Source organism: Lagenorhynchus albirostris, chromosome 4 (genome assembly GCF_949774975.1).
Source record: "Lagenorhynchus albirostris chromosome 4, mLagAlb1.1, whole genome shotgun sequence".
Classification (NCBI taxonomy): Eukaryota; Metazoa; Chordata; class Mammalia; order Artiodactyla; family Delphinidae; genus Lagenorhynchus; species Lagenorhynchus albirostris.
In genome coordinates this window covers 104,894,642-104,914,181 of record NC_083098.1, presented here as the reverse complement: position 1 = coordinate 104,914,181, position 19,540 = coordinate 104,894,642, and positions in this window count along the sequence as shown.

Here is a 19,540-nt window from a genome sequence, read left to right as displayed (position 1 = left end):
GTAATCAAACACCATGGTGACTCAGATGCAAGTTTTGTTTAGTTACATTGCACAAAGCTTTTTGTTGCAACAATATCTATAATAAAATACGACTGAATGATATGGGGCAGGGTCCAATGGGGTCTAATATATTGTTCATAATTTTTTAAAAAATCTCTTAGGAAATTAGCAATAGAAGGAAACTTTCCTAAAATTAATGAAAAATTGACAGAAAACCTACAGCCAACACCATATTCAAAGGTAGAAAATTAAAAGGGTTCTCTTTAAGTTCAAGGAAAAGACCAGGATGGTCCTTTAACTTCTTCTATTCAACCTTTTCCTAGAAGCCATAGCTCATGTAATCAGGCAAGAATTATAAATGAATTTCAAGGTTTGGAAAGGAAGAAACTAAGCTACGATAATTCACAGATAATACTGTCTACAAAAAAATGTAAATGAATATACAAAGAAATTAAAAGAATTAGTAAGAGTGTTTATCAAGGCTTATGGATCTAAGATACAAAAGTTAGGGCATTTCTTTAGATAAGAAAAAGAAAGTTCAAAATGTCAGAAAATAAAATTTTAAGTGTCCAGATATCATCCCAACCTAAAAAGTACATCCCAATGCAAAGTACAGAGGAATACATTTTTGACAATGACGTACAAATTATTTTTTTGTAACAAGTTAAAAACTTGATTGAAAGACATTAAGAAGACCCAAATAAACAGACAGAGCATGTTTATGTATAGAAAGCATTCAGGTTGTAAAGATGTTAATTCTCCCCAAACTGATTAATAGATTCAATTCAATTCCAGTTTATATCTCAACCAGTTTTCTTGTGGAATGAAAAAAACATTCTAAAATTTTCATGAGAGTACTGGGAAGCAGCTGTCAAGATGGGGTTAGAGGTTTCTTGGGTGTAATGCCCATGAAAGATAAAGGGAAGAGCAAGCAGGAGTGGGCAGATAAAGCCTTCAGATTGCTATGTTGATCTGACCTCTGTGAAAAGATAGGAGGAAGAAGAGAGCATCCAGCGAGGAGAGCCTCAGTCTGTGGCGCAGCTGTGAGAGGTCTCCACTAATCCATGGCGAGCCTGGGGGAATGTTTGCTCATAGAGGAGTCCCACTCTGGCCAGTTATGGTGAGCCCTTCCTCAACCACCGCTGTAATTGTCATTGGCTGGGCCTGTCTGTGGAGTATGTGGCCTGAGGTTGAAAGCTGAAGCAGACTCTAAGGGCACCTCCAGCTGGAAACTGTAGGCTGACTGCACCCTCTATGGCAGATTCTCTCTTTGGAGGGAGATCTAAGTAGTGTGTGTGCTTTCGTGGCTGCCACGAAAGGGCAAAGTAACAAAGTCAGTGAAGACTCTGGGTGGGGACTTGTCCCTCTGGATATGGAGACATTATAATAAAGTTGTAGAAATTAAGGTATTGTGACATTGACACGGGGATAGGCCAATGGAAAAAAGAGGGAGTATAGCGTCAGATCCACATGTATATGGAAACCTGTTGGGTAACCGAATTGGCCCTGCAGATCAGTGGGGAAAGGATGGGAAACTCTGTAAATGGTGCAAAGATGATTCTTTATCTAGATGGTAAGAAATGAAAATGGATCCCTTACTGTGTCTCAGACACAAAAAACAATTCCAGATGGATTGAGTACTTAATGTCAATGGCAAAATTTAAAAACATTTAGAAGGAAATATAGGAGAATGTCTTCATGATCTTGAGATAGGAAAAATTTCTTATGACACAAAAAAGCACAAATCATAAAGGGAAATATCAATAAATTCAATACATTAGAATTGACTTTTATTCCTCAAAATACATTATAAACAGAGTAAAACAGTAATCCATAAACCAAGAGAACATATTCTTAATATATATAATTGACAGAGTACTATTATGTACAGTATGTTTAAAGAAAAACCCTTGAGAATCAGCAAGAAAAAAGCCCAGTGATTCCAATGGATAAATGGACTAAACACACGAACAGGAATTTCACAAGAGGAAACGTAAATGGTCTATAAACACGAGAAAAGATACCTAATCTCCTTAATAATGGAAGAAATGCTAATTAAAATAGGATATAAAATTTTACAACTATGAGATTGGCAAGCAAAAACCTTGAATATACCAATTGTTGGCAAGAATGTGGAGTAATGGGAACTCTTGTACATTATAGGTGGGAGTGTGCATTGGCATAATCACTTTGGAAAACAGTTTGCGATTATCTTATAAAGTTGAAGATACACATATCCTATGAGCCTCAGTTCTACTCCTGAATGTTCATTCTTTGGCAGTGGTCTTCACACTGTAGTGCAAATGTTTCCTGGGGCTTCATGAAGACTCTTCAGGGGTTCTGCAAGCATAGGTGGTTTTAAGTGAATTTTTAGACCTTCAATATCTGTCTGTACTCTTCTCTAAAATTATTCTGTCTGATAACACATCTTGGATAAAAACATCTTTGTAGGTTCTCCCTTTTCTAACTCCCTTTTCACAACCATCCTTATTCTGTCGTTACAAAAGAAAACCTCTCACTGACCTCTTACTCGGGTGCATCATTCTGGGATGTAAAAATCCTTGGGGAGCACCAAAAAGTCAATGCAAGATATTGTTGCCCTGAGGCTTCCTTCAATCAAGACGCTATTAACCTATGGTAGGGCTTTGTGATTTTTGTGGTCTTGTACATTTTTTCTGTTAAGAGCAGAGTATTGTGTTAGCAATGGAATGTTTTGGTTCACATCAGGATATTCTGAATCCAGCAGGAGTGACGACAATTTTCCTTACCTCCTGAAATCTCTGACTGCTATCCAAAATGCATCACTCTGGAGACTTCCCTCGTGGTCCAGTGGTTAAGACTCCACGCTCCCTGTGCAGGGTGCCAGGGTTTGATCCCTGGTCAGGGAACTAGATACTGCATGTTGCAATGAAGATCCTGCATGCGGCAGCGAAGATCCTGTGTGCTGCAACTAAGATCCAGCGCAGCCAAATAAATAAAAAAAAGTTTAAAAAAATGCATCACTCTGGTGAGTATCAAAGGTGGCAGTGCCTTATTTCATCCAGGTCACAAATTTAGAGCAAGACTGTATCTCCATCCATCCATCCACTCATCTACCAATGAATTATCTACGTTAGAGTCATAATGCAAAATGAAATGTTTGTCAGGGCTTCACATCAACACTTTAATTTGAGATATGAAGTCAGATCTTTTTACTAACACAAAGTCTGGTCTGGGCGATTGGTTAAAACTAAAGATTAGTTTGCCGATTCAGTTATATACTGGATATTAGCCATAAATTGAATGGGTTCCATCCTCATTTCTGAAGTTTAGATGAAAATGTTTTAAAAGCACATTTTAGGATAAAAAGAATTTTATTAAAACTATTATATCAGCAAAATTTGATGCGAATCAGCAGTATTTCCTTTTTCTAACACTTTCTTGGTTATATAACCTAAAAGCAAGGGGACTCTGAAAAAATTACAGGGATGATGAATAGTTATTTGATAAATCTTTCTGGAATAAACATATGATAAACCTCTTTGCTCTATTTCCCAGAAACTGAAAAAATGAATACCTCAAATGACTGAAAAATGTTTTACAAGTCAAATCGTTTACAATGCTTTACTTTCAACCAAATCAAAAAAGGATCTAATCAAGTCGTCAGCTGAGGGATCATTAAAAATAATTTTTAAAGATGCTAGGGCTTCCCTGGTGGCGCAGTGGTTGAGAGTCCGCCTGCCGATGCAGGGGACGTGGGTTCGTGCCCTGGTCCGGGAAGATCCCACATGCGGCGGAGGGGCTAGGCCCGTGAGCCATGGCCGCTGAGCCTGCGCATCCGGAGCCTGTGCTCCGCAACGGGAGAGGCCACAACAGTGAGAGGCCCGCGTACCACACACACACACACACACACACACACACACACACACACACAAGATGCTAGATTACTAAGTGACTTCTTGCATAAGGCTTCAAAAGAATACAAAGAATTGAATGATTTTTCTATAATATCTCTTCCATCTCCACCTTTAATATCAAGGGCGATATTTCCGTGTCTTGAATATTTCTATAATATCCAGAAAAGTGGCAGCAATTTCGGGAATCTCTGTGAGTTGAAGACCTTTGTGTCAGCCTGAATTAGGGAGCCTGGGCTAGGAGATACCTTGAGACACGGTCACCCAACTTCCATCTTATGTGTCCGGAAACAGGGTTGCCTGCTGTTTCCTCCCCTGGACTCATTCTCTCCTTGAAGTTCTCTATCTGCCCCACTCCTACAGAAGATAAAATCTCTTTTGAGAATAGGAAATAGTGGATGAAAGTGCCAACCACTCATGGCTTTATGTTTAAATTTGCATTATCACAAGGTTTTACCATATTTACACCATGACAAATATTACAGTTTTTGCAACTACTTAAGTCTCTATTGAAAATTTTAGATGTTTACTTAAAAATATTTAAGGGAATATTTAGCTTCTCAAAAGTTTTTAGCAGGTACTCAGGCAAAAAAAAATTTTTTGAGGAGCTTGGCCTTAGGAAATTTTTGCACATATGCAGTAGGGCTCACATATAAGAACATTTTTTTGTTCGTATCAGCAAAATGCTAGAATAATCAAATGCCCATTTACAAGAGTTAATTAATAATGCATGATGCATTCAAACAATGGAATACCATATAGCAATGAAATTTAAGAAATGAGAGTTATATTTATCATTATTGTTTTTGAAGTTGAGAGAAAAGATCTAGTTACAAAATAATATATACCGTATGATTTATTTTATCCAAAGTTCAAAGACAGGCAAAACTGAACATTATATTGTTTAGGGTTTCCCATGGCAAAATCATAAAGAAAAGCAAGAGAATGATTAACATAAAATTTAGGATAGAGTTTCTTTTGGTTGGAAGGGTGAAGTAATGCATTAGATATGAACTGGAACTTCACAGGCTCTGGAAACATTCTATCTGTTAAACTGCAAGGTGAATATTGAGTTTTCATCTTCTTATTAAAATTATAAATATCTATTATATCTTTATATAAAAACTAATCTCCAGTGTGTCAATTATTAATTAAAATATTATAAATTATAGTTTGGGTAATTATAAAATTAGTGTTAAAACATTATTATTATAATATTATAGTATTTTTAGAAGAAATTGAAGGGAAACACGGGAGTGTCTGAGGCTCACATACTACTGTTAAGGGATAAAGGTGGAAGTTAAGAGGACCAAGAAGCAGACGAAACCTCTTGCAGATTGAGACCTCTCATTTTCCTGTTGGGATCGTCTCTTGCCCATCCCCCCACCCCACCCTGCCCCCTCAGGAACCTCCAGGCAGCTGGGATGTTGCCATCCTCAGGAGGGTAGCAGTATTCTTGTTCTGCATGCTCTTTCTGTTTTGACACAAGACCCCTCTGGCAGCTGGGGCACAGAAGCAAAGTCATGGTTAGGGAGAGGGTCTGGCAGGAAGGTGGCAGCTCAACATCCTCCAGTATCTTTAAGTGCTTTATCAGGAGTCCTGCTGGAAGTTAAGGCAGACATGGTTGTGATTAGGTGTCTGTGGGCTTCCATGGGTAAAAGGCTCACTTCAGACTTATTGATTCCAGGACTATGACAGCAAGAGCTATTCCAGATGCCACTAGCCTGTCAGCCCGTGCTCCCCGACACACCGCCTGCCTCATTTAGAGTCTGCTCAGGACCTTGGCTTTCAAAACACGTTGAATCCTTCACTCACTATGTCCTCAGGTCCATTCTCAGCAATGCCTTGGACCCATTTCTTTGGCTTCCACAATTTTTTTGGTTCTTGTCCCTTGCTCATCCTTTGCGGGTATATGGGCTTGGAGCCACTGGCTTTGTCTACTGCTAATGCTCCTTGAACTTTGTAAGTGATGTCTGAGCAAGACACCCGAGTTTAACCTTGGCTCTGCCTAAAGATGGGACTCATACAGTCTCCCTCAGGTCTTCCTCCACTTAGGAACTCTACCTGGGAACCGAGGGCTGGTGCCAGCTCACTGCAGGGTCCTGAAGGGGGTCTGCCATGCTGGTTTGAAGGACTCCGAGGAAGCTAGGGTGGGCAGTAAAGTCACTTTGTGCAGCATTCTAATCGTGATGCCTATTTACTGTGAGGGTGGCTGAAGGCTTGGATGGAACCCAAGCAAAGAAAAGTGACACGAGTCATACTCAGCGAAAAGGGAGCAGGGCTGGAGTATTTTATCCAGTGTTCCCCTGAGAGATTTTCATGAACATCATTCTTTCCAATATATCATGCAAACGGGTACTAAACACTATCTATCCAATCTTCCACTTGGAAAGTGATAATGCAGAGTTATATTGTAAAGGCTCTGAGAGGTTTTGCAGTAAAGATTTCATTCTGTCGCCAAACATAAAGGATCATGAGAATTCATTCTTCCTTCCTTCCCTCCCCCCTCCATCCCTCCTTCCCCTCCTTTCCCTCTTCCTTACTTTATTTCTCCTAACATCCCAAAGGACTAGACTAGTTTAGCATACACTTTGGGTGATGCAGCCCTAGCAACAGGGCTCAATCCACAATAGCAAGTGAGAAGTGGGTCTCACAGTAGTTGTGCACTGACCAGTCGGCTGACCTTGACCCACTGGTGTACTTGGGAAGCACAAATCAACAAGTTCTATGACGTCACTGAAAAGAGCATGTTGAAAGGTCACCCTGACAGATGTTGCATATTATTAGTTGAGTTGGATGAACTCATTATGCCTAATGAGAATGAACTTATGTCATTTTACTGACATAAATTTCCCAGTAAAAACGTAGATTTAAATAATAGAATGGTCCCTCTGCACATAGTTTTAGAATCTTTCAATATGTTTCCACGATAAATTGCTTTACTTAATTGGCACCTTCTGTCATTCTGGTGACATTTTGCCGACAGATCACATAACAGTTCTTGATTATCGATGCTCTACAACCGAATAATAAGGTAGACATTCCAAAACATCGTATGGTGTTTAAATCACTTACATGTAATCTTTGAGCGTATTCATTCCTTCTATAAACATTAGGTGCATACTGAGATCATAGTTCCCTGATAAGTCTGAGAGGTAGAGGACGGAACAAAGCCAATTTCACTTTCTTAACAGAAATTTTTAAAAGTGGGAGCCTCCTGCATGTAAAATGGTACCAAGAGGGCTTTCCCATCCCTGGGGCATTAATTCAGTTATTATTGTCTCTTTTCTGCAAATGTGGAATCTGAGACTTAGCAACTTTAAACTTTTCCAGGGTCATTTATGCTGTGAGATTCAATCTGAGAGAAAAAAACCAAGATCTTGATATAGGCTGCACATTTAAGTAAGGAGGCTTTATAGTTGAATCAGCAAATTTTAGAAATACTAGTGAAGCCCAAAAGGTGACTTGAATTAAACAAGCGTTATCCAAACTTCCCTTCCAGCCAATTTCTGAATCCTTGACAATTTTTCTCCCTCTCAGCAGTGCTGCAAGTCAAGAACTTTATCATTCCCGCCACATAAGTTTTGTAGCCAAATTTGGTCTTCTTTTTCCAGTCAAGAGCAGTGGTTTTCCATCTTTTTTCTAAGAATGCAGTACTTAAACCCTGTCTTCAGATGAAGTAGCACACAGTTCTCTAATACATAAACAGCTCTGGGGGAGGAGGGTCTTCTGAGTCCCTTCTCCTCAGCCTCTCCTTGCCCTTGAATGTGGTGGCTTCAGCATGTCAGTATAAAAAGAGATTAGTACCATTAATCTGGTTGTAAAGGGGGGCCCGAGACCTGGTCTTAAATTACAATTAAATAGCAACGTTTTATTAGATATAGGTTACTTAGACTTTTATTAGATGTAGCTTATTATTCTTATGAGCTATTATAGGTTATATTATGTGACATATAACATAATTATATGTAATGCATATTGTATTACAGGTTATAGATTTTTATTATAGGTTTTTATTAGACATAGGTTATACAGGTTTTTTTAGATATAGGTTAGGAATTTCATTAGACTCTAGGTTATTTGGGAATGGCCATGTTTGGGATAGCTGGTTAGAACATAGGTGATTAAGTCTTCTTCCACTAAGAACACACTGGGTGCCACCTTTGTCCCCAAGCCCCTCTCAGAACCCTCCACGGCCAGCCTGGCTGTTTGGACAGCACTGGTTTAGGGTTACAGCCCTGCTCTTGGCATTAGAAGCAGAGCACCCCTTGACCTTGGCAAGCGCTCCCTCCCCCAGACACAATCTTCCTCCCCCAGGCACAAGAGGATTCAGCATCTTGTCCCCAGTCTGTCCCCCAGGATTTTCTGAAGACTAATGAAATCAAGTCCACAAAGCCTTCTTTATTCCTTGGGGAACAGGGAGATGAAGGGAAGAGAAGAGAAAAGATACTGTTAAATTAAATTGTCAGGCCTGGCCACACGAGGACAACATTCTTGGATCCAGACTGTCGCATTGGACCTATTGATTCACTTACTTACAAAAGGGCTCAGAGCCTCTCCTCGCTTCCCCTTACATCAGGAAAGAATTGGAAAGTGATTGACAGTTTCGTCTTCCTTCTGTTGGTCCTTATACTCTCCTCCTACACTGTGAACTTGATGAAAGTCTGCGGGACCGGAAACAGGGGGGCAGAGGGCGTGCGATTACGTGACCAGCAGCTAAGCTCCCATCCTTGACACAGGCTTAGGTTGTGATCCGGCCTGAGACGAGGATTGCTGAGTTACTGTAAAGAGAAAACCTCTTCTAAATGCTCAGACTCCCTGGCAATCGCCTCAGGCTTGACGGATTTGACTGTGAATACTTTCGGAATCCTCTCCTCCTTGTTCTTGATTAAACACTGAGATGACAATGCACATTTCAGCAAGAAGCGGCCCTCATTCAGCTCTGACCAGAGAAAGCTGAAAGAGATATTAGGTATTTTCTTAAAACACTGATGAATTGGTTGATTGATTCATTTTTGTATCAGTTATTAGGCAGAGCAATGGAGAAGCAGAGATTAAAAAGCAAAATCAGAGCTTCCCTGGTGGCGCAGTGGTTGGGAGTCTGCCTGCCGTTGCGGGGGACATGGATTCGAGCCCTGGTCGCGGAGGATCCCACATGCCACGGAGCAACTGGGCCCGTGTGCCACAACTACTGAGCCTGCACTCTGGAGTCCATGAGCCACAACTACTGAAGCTCACATGCCTCGAGCCTGTGCTCCGCAGCAAGAGGGGCCACCGCAATGGGAAGCCCGAGTGCCGCAGCGAACAGTGGCCCCCGCTTGCCGCAGCTGGAGAGAGCCCGCGTGCGGCAACGAAGACCTGACGCAGCCAAAGAAATAAATAAATAAAATAACTTTTTAAAAAAAGCAAAATCAGTACAATGGTCCCTTACCTGGATTTTAGAGATCTATGGACTCTCTGATATTGTAACCAAAATGCAAGCTTAAACTTATGTGCATCTATCTAGAGACAGGATGCATAGCTTTGATCAGATTCCCAAAAGTTTAAGAGCTGCTCATTGGTGAGAAAGGTCCATTGTAAAGGCTTTTGTGATAAAGTGTAGAACATATTAATTCAATCTGAGTTGGGTGGAGACGTGGAGGGATGTGCAGGCGAAAATATGAATCCCTGAAGGTGGCCACAGATGGCCCAAGTGACAGCAGCTGGACAAGAGAAGTAGCAAGGATTTCTCCTGGGGTGTGTTTATCTGATGCCTGATAATAGGAAGGTAAATGCAAACCTTTTGGGAGAAGAGAAGAAGCCAAATCTATGGAGAGAGAAGTCTGAATGGGGAATATATGTCTTAAAGGTTCCAAGGAGTCTGCTAATATTTTGGGAAGAGAAAGCAAGTATATTTTCCGCCCCCGCATGACATCACCCCTTCATTAGCAGGGAGAATCAGTGATTTTTTTTTTTCGCAAACGTTGTGCTGTATAAATAAGGGTGAAAAGGTGCCCAACCTGCAGATGTTTGTGACACCTAATTTGGCATTTACTAATCATCTACAATCCATGTATTATCTCTCCCACTTGAGCTCTCTGAGGACAGGAACTGTGTCTTATTCACCAATGTATTCCCAGCACCGACCACCACCTGGGTGTCCTAGGTCTTTATATAATGGCCCCAATGAATCATGCTTCCCTCATCCCACCCCTTTCCACCTCCCATTAAGAGGTGGTGTCTGTTTCTTCACTCTTTGAATACTGCCTGACCATGTGACTTGTTTTGACCAACAGAATGCGATAGAAGTGACATGGTGCAAGCTTTAGAGCTTAGGGCTTCAGAGGCCTTGTGGCTTCTGCTTTCCCCCTCTTGGAACCCTGAGACATCATGTCCAGGCCATCCTGCTAGAGGTACCATGTGCAGAGACAGACTCTGGAGGCTGAGACAGCATGAGGCAAGAGAGAAACCCAGCCAGACCACAGCCTTTCTGGTCATCTAAGCAGAGATACCAGATGTAGATGTGAAATGATCTTGCATCCTCCAGCCAACACTGCATGGAACAGGCACAAACTGTTGAACCCAGACCTTCTCAAATTGCAGAATGCTGATCAAATAAATGTGGAAGTTTGAAACCTCTAAGTTTTAAATTTCAATCCACTAAGTTTTGAAGTGACTTGTCATAATAGAAGCAGATAATTGATACGATGGCAGATAGATGATACTCAACAAACATGTATTGATGAATGAATAAATGAGTGAATGTACCTAGTCTCCCCTCTAAAGAGATGCAGATTATCTGTGGGGATGCCAGGTCAATTGGTGTATACTTGTTAAGTGCTCACTTGAGTATGTGGGGCTAACATAAATACTTCTATCAATTTCACACTGTGTTGACTATCTTTGTATCAGCGCTCCCTGGTGGATGCCTGGAAAATGTCCTGCTTTACCGGTCAAGGAAGCGAGTGCTATGGACAGACAGTGCACAGGTCTCCAAGGAGGTGGCGTGAGGGGACACATGACTGCCCAGGGTGGTTAAGCAAGGCTTCTGAGGGGATGGCTTCTGAGATAAGTGGGTTTCCTTCACCATCTGGAGCAGCAGAGAGAGCCTTGCAAGCAGTGGAAACAAAATGTGCAAAGACACAGAAGCTGGAGAGGTTTTGTAGCATGCAGAGACCCACGAGTAGTTTCTGGGACTGTTTTGATTCACCAGACCTTACTGATGGTTTTAAGATTCCACATGTATGTAAGGGGGCAGTTAGAGGATGGCTGGATGGAGGCGATGCTAAGGAGGTGAGTCGGGACCTGAGTCTGGGCAGCCTTTTTGGTTTGCAGAAGCAGAAACTTTCCCTAAGAACACAGGCAACCATTGTAGAATTTTAAGCAGAGGTGTGACATGATCTGACTTGTAAGGACAGCCCCCAGGTTGTGAGGCTTAAGGACCAATCCAGCTTTCTGAGTCTCTGGCTCTGACCCCATGTAACAACAGGCTCAGCTTTCTGTTTGATGCTGGCTGCCATGCTAAAAGGGCATTCCTCTGAGGCCACACCATATCCTTGGTCCAGCTCTTTCCCATGCATAGAGATCATCAAGGAGTTAGTGCTAAGATGAGGATGACTGCTAATTCGTGAACTTGTTCTTCAGACATTGATAGGACCAACAGACTCCTGGAATTTCATTTTCCTCATGTGATTAGAAAACAAATGTGTATTACCTTGAGTCTCTATAAACACCTGCTTAAAGACAACGAAGACATAGAAAACAGAGTCTCACGATAAGGATGTGTTTTCAGAAATAATTTGGACATATTCTTGAGTTATCAAGTTGTGATTTTCTGCAAATATTTTGAGGTCTTGGAACCAAATATTAGGGGACTTTTAAGAGTGGGGTGGATGCCGTTCTGGAATGCATTAGAGTTTCGAGGCTAGAGAGAGTTTGCTTATCCCTCCAATCCCTGGGATTTATGACATTCTTAATCAGGAAGAAGGATCTGCAAGATTTCTTCCAATTTCAAATGAAGGCAAAATTTATGTGCAGTTGTGTGAATTGGCCATCTCTTTCCATAAAAGGCCATTTCATTTCCAGCCTTCATTTAGAGTTGGGATTGATTTATTCCCTTGGTTAAGTGCCACCTAGTCGGACTTGAACCAAGGTGTTTGTGAGATGTTTATTAGGGTGTAGCATGAGGCTGATGGTGTGCCTTTTCCCAAAGAGCCCCACTGTCCTGTCCGCCCACCAAGCCACTGCCAGGCTGCACAGAATTACACTCAAAGCATTCCAAAGCAACGCCAGAATAAGTGCAAGGCAATTCAGCCTCTACCAAAGTCTCTCTAAGAATTCCAAAGAGGGTCTCAGTCTCATTCTCAGAAAAACATTTTGAAACCTAGAGTTTCCATCGTTGCCTTATAGATTTTGTGGGCTGAAAATGCTCCCAATTTCTGCTTCTCTCTAAATCCCCATAAAACTCTCTCAATGGGAGTACTGCAGATTCTCACTCTTTTGTCTCTTCCCCTTCCTTCTTTTAGCCCAAGTCTTTATCACACCGATCAAAATCATCCCTTGCCCTTCATTATCTGGATCGAGCCAGACAAAGAAGAGTCAGGAACGCACTTCACCAGAATCTTCTTCCTTCAACAACAGGTAGTCAGGAGGAGTTCTGAGTTCTGAGCCCAGGCCTTAGGAGACCTCGGTGCTTCTGTCCTGGTCACAAGAACAAGTCGAGAAACCCGTGGAAGGATGAGACTGTGTGAAGCACACAGGAGCTGTGGTCGCTGAGGCCGTCCTTGACCACCCAGGCCTCCGCGTACACACTAGCTGACCACAGCCCGTGAGCAAGCCCGGGAAGGAGCAGCTGAGCCTGGTCCAGGTCAACAGCACCACCCAGCTGTCCCACAGAATTGTGAGCATTAATACACGGCTCTTGTTTTAAGCCATTGAGGTTTTTTTGTTCGCTTGTTTGTTTGATCATAACCAGGTGAGATTTATTCTAGAATTGTAAAGATATTTCAGTTCTTTTCCATGTACTATGCTTTATCATATTAATTTCTGATTCTTCTCACTTGACCTATTAATATGATAAAGCCATTGAGTTTGGCGGTAGATTTTTGTTACGAAGCAGTACTGTGATAATAGGTAGCCGATGATGGCTGTCCACTGTCTTAAGTGTATCATGATTCAGGTTAAAGTCTAACTCCAATCTCACTTCATCCTAAGGAGATATCTTTGCCCACGTCAGCCTACCAGCCAAATTTTTTTTTTACCATAGAATTAGGCAACAGTCTTAGCTTGGTCTTGTGACTTTTCCCTTGTACATAAAAGGCTCACTGTTGTAGAGACAGAAAAAATTTTCCCTTCTTCTCTTCTAGGTTCTTTGGCTGTCCTAATAATTAAATTGAAGTAGGAGGGATTAACAGGAGAAAAACAAATTTAACTTCATTCATATAGGAGCCCCATAAAAATATGAGACTCAAAAGAAGCGACCAGAGCAGGAAGCTTTTATACCTTTTAGACAAAGAAACAGTAAAATTGTGAAGAATTGACAAGACAGAAGAGTTTGGGCTTGGGGTAGTAAATTAGTGAAGAAATAACAAGCTTTGTTTGTTCAGCCTTCTCGGACCTAAATTCCCTATTTCTGGTGATAATTCCCTGGTAGAGGGAAGGTGCTTTTCACATGGGAGATTTATTTCCTGCTTTCAGAGGGACAAAGAAGGGTCAGAATGTCCTTCTTGTACTGGCTGTTTCTCAAATAACTTTAATTCAAAATAATCAATATGCCAAAGTGATATATTTGAGCGTGGCATATTCTGCTCCCCTTCATTATGCTACCTTGCCACCCTGCCCCACCAAAATAGTGTCCCACTGCAACATCTCATGAGGTAACATCATCATAACCCACAGGAAAGAAGAACTTTTAACTGTTTACATAAAATCAATAATATCAAATGTTAAAACTACTTGGTGCATTTTGTTTTGTGACAGTGTAAAGCTGTCAAAATTTTTTGTCAAGAGAGAAACAAAAAGCGAAGAAAACACTTGAGTGTTATCCAAGTGGGGAAGAAGTCCCCCAGGTTACAGGGTACCAGTCCCTCTCCCCTTCCCCCCGCTCCCTTGTGTCTGGGAACTCTGCTTTCACTATAAGAGATGGCAAGCTTCCTGAGGTCCGCATCCTCCCTGTCTTTCTTCTGCATCTCTCTTGAGACCTTATGGGGCACCAAGAAATAGGTCATCATAAATGACTGCTATTGACCACTTGATGAACACCTTAAAAGGTGTAGAAACACCCCCTCCCGCTCCCACTGGATGGATATTTTGCAATTCTTGCCTGTTTTGTCCTCTTCCCCCCATGTCTCCTTGATTACTGCCAGGGAAGTTTCCTCCATCCCAACCCCAAGGACACTATTTGATTTCCAATTTACTTTCCCTGCTGAGAACATTCTTGTCTTGCTGTATCTAACCCAGATTTCCCCTTCTGTAGCTTCAGGCCATTGCTCCTTAGTCTAAATCCTCTGAAAGGAAGAAATTCCCTTGATTAATTTATATTGTAATCTTGAAGCTGTTTATACATCACAATTTCTGCTTGCCCTGGAGTCTCTTTTTGCTAGATTAGAGGAATAAGATTTCTCTCTCTCCATTTCTTCTCTATACCTAAAATTTGGTTTACAAACCTCTAAGGTCTTTCTAGGCATTGTATTGAGATATTTTTCTTTCCAGGCTGATGTATAATAATTGCTCTCAGTTGTTGAATATTTACTCTGTGCGCTAGGCAGCAGGCTAAGCATTTCTACACACATTATTTTGTTTGACTGTCAGAATAAGGCGAGGGCTATTATCAACCTTATTTAATCCACGAAGAACCTAAGCCTAAGAGAGGTTAAGTAACGTCTGAAAGTTCACACAGCTGGTTAGTGGTAGAGCTGGGGCTTGAACTCTGGTCTTTTGACTCTAAGTGTGCACTATTTTGTTTTGTTTTGTTTTGATTATTTTTAACTGAAGTATCGTTGATTTACAATGTTGTGTGAATTTCTGCGGTATCGCTGCTCTGTACTCTCTTCAATATGGCCACTGCGTGTGGTCTATCTGACGATTCTCTTCAGGCTGTCTACAGGGCACCGTGGTCTCCTTTTCAGTTACTTTGTTTTCACAAGCTTTTAAAGAGTCCATTGATGTGGGTTTGAGTATCAGTTGGAGCACATATTGACTCTGTGAGCTTGGACAGGTTATTTTCTCATCTGTGAAACAGAAGAGTCATCATACTTCTGTGATGTTCAGAGGAGATAATGTATGTGAAGGTTCCGTGTAAACTCTAATCACCATACCCATTGGAATAACTTGTTTCATTATTCTGAATGGTTTACTTTTGTTACTATTAAATGACTTATTTTTATTAGTATTGTCATCAACTTTGAGAGTGAGAAATTGGAACATTGGGAACTGGATAAATCCAGAAGAATAAAAATCGCCCAAGGTTATAGGGTAGAGCAGTCTAATCTGGACTTGGAATTTGAAATTCCATCCTTGGCTTTTATCTCTGCCACTCACATGAGCTTGAGTCAATCACTGATTGTTCCGTGTCCACCAATTCACTTAAGTGTCACACCCTAATCCTCTCTTTTGGGGTGAACTCCATTTGCTGAGGAGGTTTCTCTGTCCTAAGATGTCCCTTCCCTTGAGGACAGGTAAGTGGTCCTGAGTGAATCTCCAGGTAAGGATTAGCCCTTGCTTGGAGGTACAGGGCACAGGGCTACCTCCAGCTGCCCTCCTCCTTCAGGAGACTCCCTCTCTCCTGCCAGCCTTGGAGAATCAGGATATTTTTATTTCTTTGTTTATTTTAAGAGAGCCAATGAGGTTTTTTTCAACGTCCTTCAGTTCTCTCATCTTTCAGGTAACAATAAAGTTACCTATTTCTCAGGCAGATAATATAAAGTGAAAGAGCATCATTTTGGCTGGGAATCTTTTGCCTAGATGCTTAACCCTTCTGAGCCTGTTTTCCTTCTTTGTAAAAGGAGATCTTTGGACTAGATGAGAGATTGGAAACAGAAATATCCGTGGCGTCCAGACGAGTATCACTGATGATTGCAGCAGTCTGCGTGTGAACTGTAGGGCTTCGTAAGCTGGAGCTTACCTGCCCCAGGTAACAGGGAAGCTCTCCTTGCCCCTCCCCAGTTGGTGCCGTGTGGAATGCACACACCAGGGCTGCCAGATTTGGGAGTTTTCAAACATAGTTAGGGATCTGATTTCTTTGTGACATTCCTTGTATTTTTTTAATGTGGGAAACAAATGACTTTTATAATAATTCTGAGCAAGGTGAAGCTTGGTAGACAAAAGACCTCAGAAGTTGAACTGCCAGGTGAATGGGCTGAAGTGACACTTTGGGACGTGCACGTGAGTCACCTGGGGATTTGCTGACAAGCAGAGTCAGATGCAGGAGGTCTGGAGTCTGAGACCAGAGACTGTGGGCTGCTAACAAGCTCCCGGGTGATGCGATGCTGCTGGTTCAGGGACCACAGCTAAAGCAGCACGAAGGCTAGATGATCTCGGGAGCAGTTTCCCCTCATCATGAATGGTCAGTGATGTTGTTGGGATTCTATTTTTTTTTTTTTTTTTTTTGCGGTACGCGGGCCTCTCACTGTTGTGGCCTCTCCCGTTGCGGAGCACAGGCTCCGGATGCGCAGGCCCAGCGGCCATGGCTCATGGGCCCAGCCACTCCACGGCATGTGGGATCTTCCCGGACCGGGGCACGAACCCGTGTCCCCTGCATGGGCAGGCGGACTCTCAACCACTGCGCCACCAGGGAAGCCCTGTTGTTGGGATTCTTAAACCTCATTAGGCCACCCTCCACTGGACTCTTTCTCACCTTGACCTGCATCCTTCTTGCCTCTGTCCCTCGGCATCACGCCTCTATCACACTAATACGTTGATTTCCCTTTGACTTCAGAGTAATTATAGGCTTGTTTGGAGATTTTGGTTGCTTGACTGCTGGATATTGCAAATGCTACATCCTGATATAAAAGCATCCCAGATTTTCCCAAGTGGAGCATATGGGAGGTATCATAGGATGCTAAGAGCCCATGAGAAGAACTGAGCTCCCTAAATGGGAAGCGTGGAGATCTCTGTATAGGAAATGAGGGTCACAATTTCAAACTTAGGCTTTTGGTCTCTCCTGATAAAGTCCCTGTAATATGGATTGTTCTGGGATATAAGGCAGAAATTTATTCATTCAGCCTTTTGACACATACTCTTTGTCTATGACATGCCAGGCATTATTCTAGGTGCTGGGGATGTAGCAGTGAACACAACAAAATGACTTGCTCTAGTGGAGATACATTCCAGTCAGAGAAACAGATAAGAACTCGGTAAACAGGCAAATTCATAATATAATGTCAGGTGGTAATAAGTGCTGTGAGAAAAGAATTTATCAGTATTAAGGGATAGAAATTAGAGGAGGTGTGGGAGCAATTTTAGACAGAGTGCTTGGCAGAGATGTCTCTGGGGAGTGACGTTTGAGCAGAGACACGGGCCATATAAAGGAGTGAGCCATGCAAAGTTCTGGGGGGAAGGACATTCCATGTAGGGGGAACAGCTAGTGCTGGGGTCCTCATGTGGGAATAACCTAGGAGTATCTAAAAGGCAGCAGAAGGCCAGCGTGGCCGGAGTGAAGTTAGCAAGGGCAGAAGTGGCAGGAGGCAAAGTCAGTAGGGAAGACAGGGGCTGCTCAGAGCCTGGGAGGCTTTGGGAAGCTTGAGTTCTTTTCCAAGTGTGGTGGGAGATCACAGGAAGGTTATGAGCAGGGGACTGATCCTCTTTGGTTTGTGCTTTTTATGAGATCACGAGGTGCTGAGAATCTGCAAGTCAGGCCATAGCCTATTTGTATGAATAAAGTTTTATTGGAACACAGCCACACCCATTAATTTACATATAGTCTATAGCTACTTTTGTACTGCCAAGATAGAGTTGAGAAGTTGGGACAGACTTGCCAGTCCATCCTCTACATGGGCACCAGAGGGACATACCTACAATGCGAATCTGATGATGCCAGGCCTGTCTCCTTTGCATCAGTGGTTCTCCATCATCTACAGGCTAAGTCCAAGCTCCTTTTCATGGCATCCAAATCTTTCACCATCTTGTCCAACCTCACCTTCTACCTTCCACATTATAATCTATGACTTGGGAGTATTGAACTTCACGCTGTTTTCCTTCTGAGTTTCTGTCTGACCGTTCCCTCTACCTGAAATGCTTTCCTTCCTTATCCGCTACCCTCATTAGTTTGTCTCCTACTTAACCTTTAAGGCTCCACTTGGATGTCTCTTCCCCTGACCTGTCCATGCAACCCCCGTCTCTGCTGGGAGATGTGGGTACCCCGCCTCAGATTTCCTTTAAGACTCTCTGTATGTATTTACATTGCCTTCTGAGTTTCTGTTCATCTGTCTCCGTACATTAGAATGAAACCAACTCAAACTTCCTTAAGTAATGAGGAAACAGCATGTACACTCTTGCTGCTGGAAACACAGAGACTGGTTGGGTTTCAGGGTCGGCCTGATCCAGAGGCTTTGGCTCTGTTTCTCTGTGATTCTTTCAGCCCTGTTGTCCTCTAGGTGCCGGCTTCATCTTCAAGTTGGATGCCTGATGGCTGTAATGGTTTCAGTATATTCAATGGCCAGAGAAAAACCACAAACTTTCCTTCTTTATCTCACTGACCTCTTGGAGCTCAGGTGTCTGCTGCTGAGTCAGTCTTGCTAATTGGGAAGGCCACGTGCTGACTGGCTCAGGCCTGGGTTCCTGCACTAACTACTCACTGGCAAGGCTAAAGGGGGTTCCTTAGAAACCCCTTGCCAAGTCCTAAAGCCTGGTATAGGGTCAGCTTATTCTGGGATCCTTGGGCAGCACAGGCAGGTAACTGAACAGTAGCAGGTGTCTGTTAAGAAGCAGGAAGGGCTAGATGCTGAGTAAGCCAACAGTGATGTCTTGTGCTGTGCTTGAATCCATCATTAGACGAATCTCCTTGAAGACAGTGATGCGGCCTCTTTCATCTTTACAACCCAACCCTAGGCCCAGTGCCTAACATATAGTAGACATTCAGGAAGAGTGTGATGAAGGACTGAATTATAATAACATCAAATATAATTTATTTAGAAGGAAGACAACCTTCAGAGAAAAGCCACGCTTGGGCCAAATGCAGAAAATCAGAGTGTGATGAAGGACTGAATTATAATAACATCAAATATAATTTATTTAGAAGGAAGACAACCTTCAGAGAAAAGCCACGCTTGGGCCAAATGCAGAAAATCAATGTATACTTCACACTACTTCATTCCTACCTATATAACCAATCTTGCCCTTTGTTATTCCAGATGATTTGTGTCCTCTTAATTATAGAAATGTCATTATCAATGATTAAAATTAATTAGGTGCCTAGTGGACAAAGGTTCAAAGGACAGTGAGTGCCACTGAGAATGCAGACTGATGAGCAGCTAAGGAAAAGCACATGCAGCTGTGGTCTCCACCTTCTGCTGGGTGCCGTTGGTGGCAGTCGCTCAAAGTAAATGTTGAAGGCAGAAATTCACTGAGTTCAGATAGTATCTAAATGTTCTAAAGCTGTTGAGTGACTGATTTCTAAGAACTTTAATTACCATTCAGAGTCCCTAAGGGGACAAAAACATTTAGACTTAACT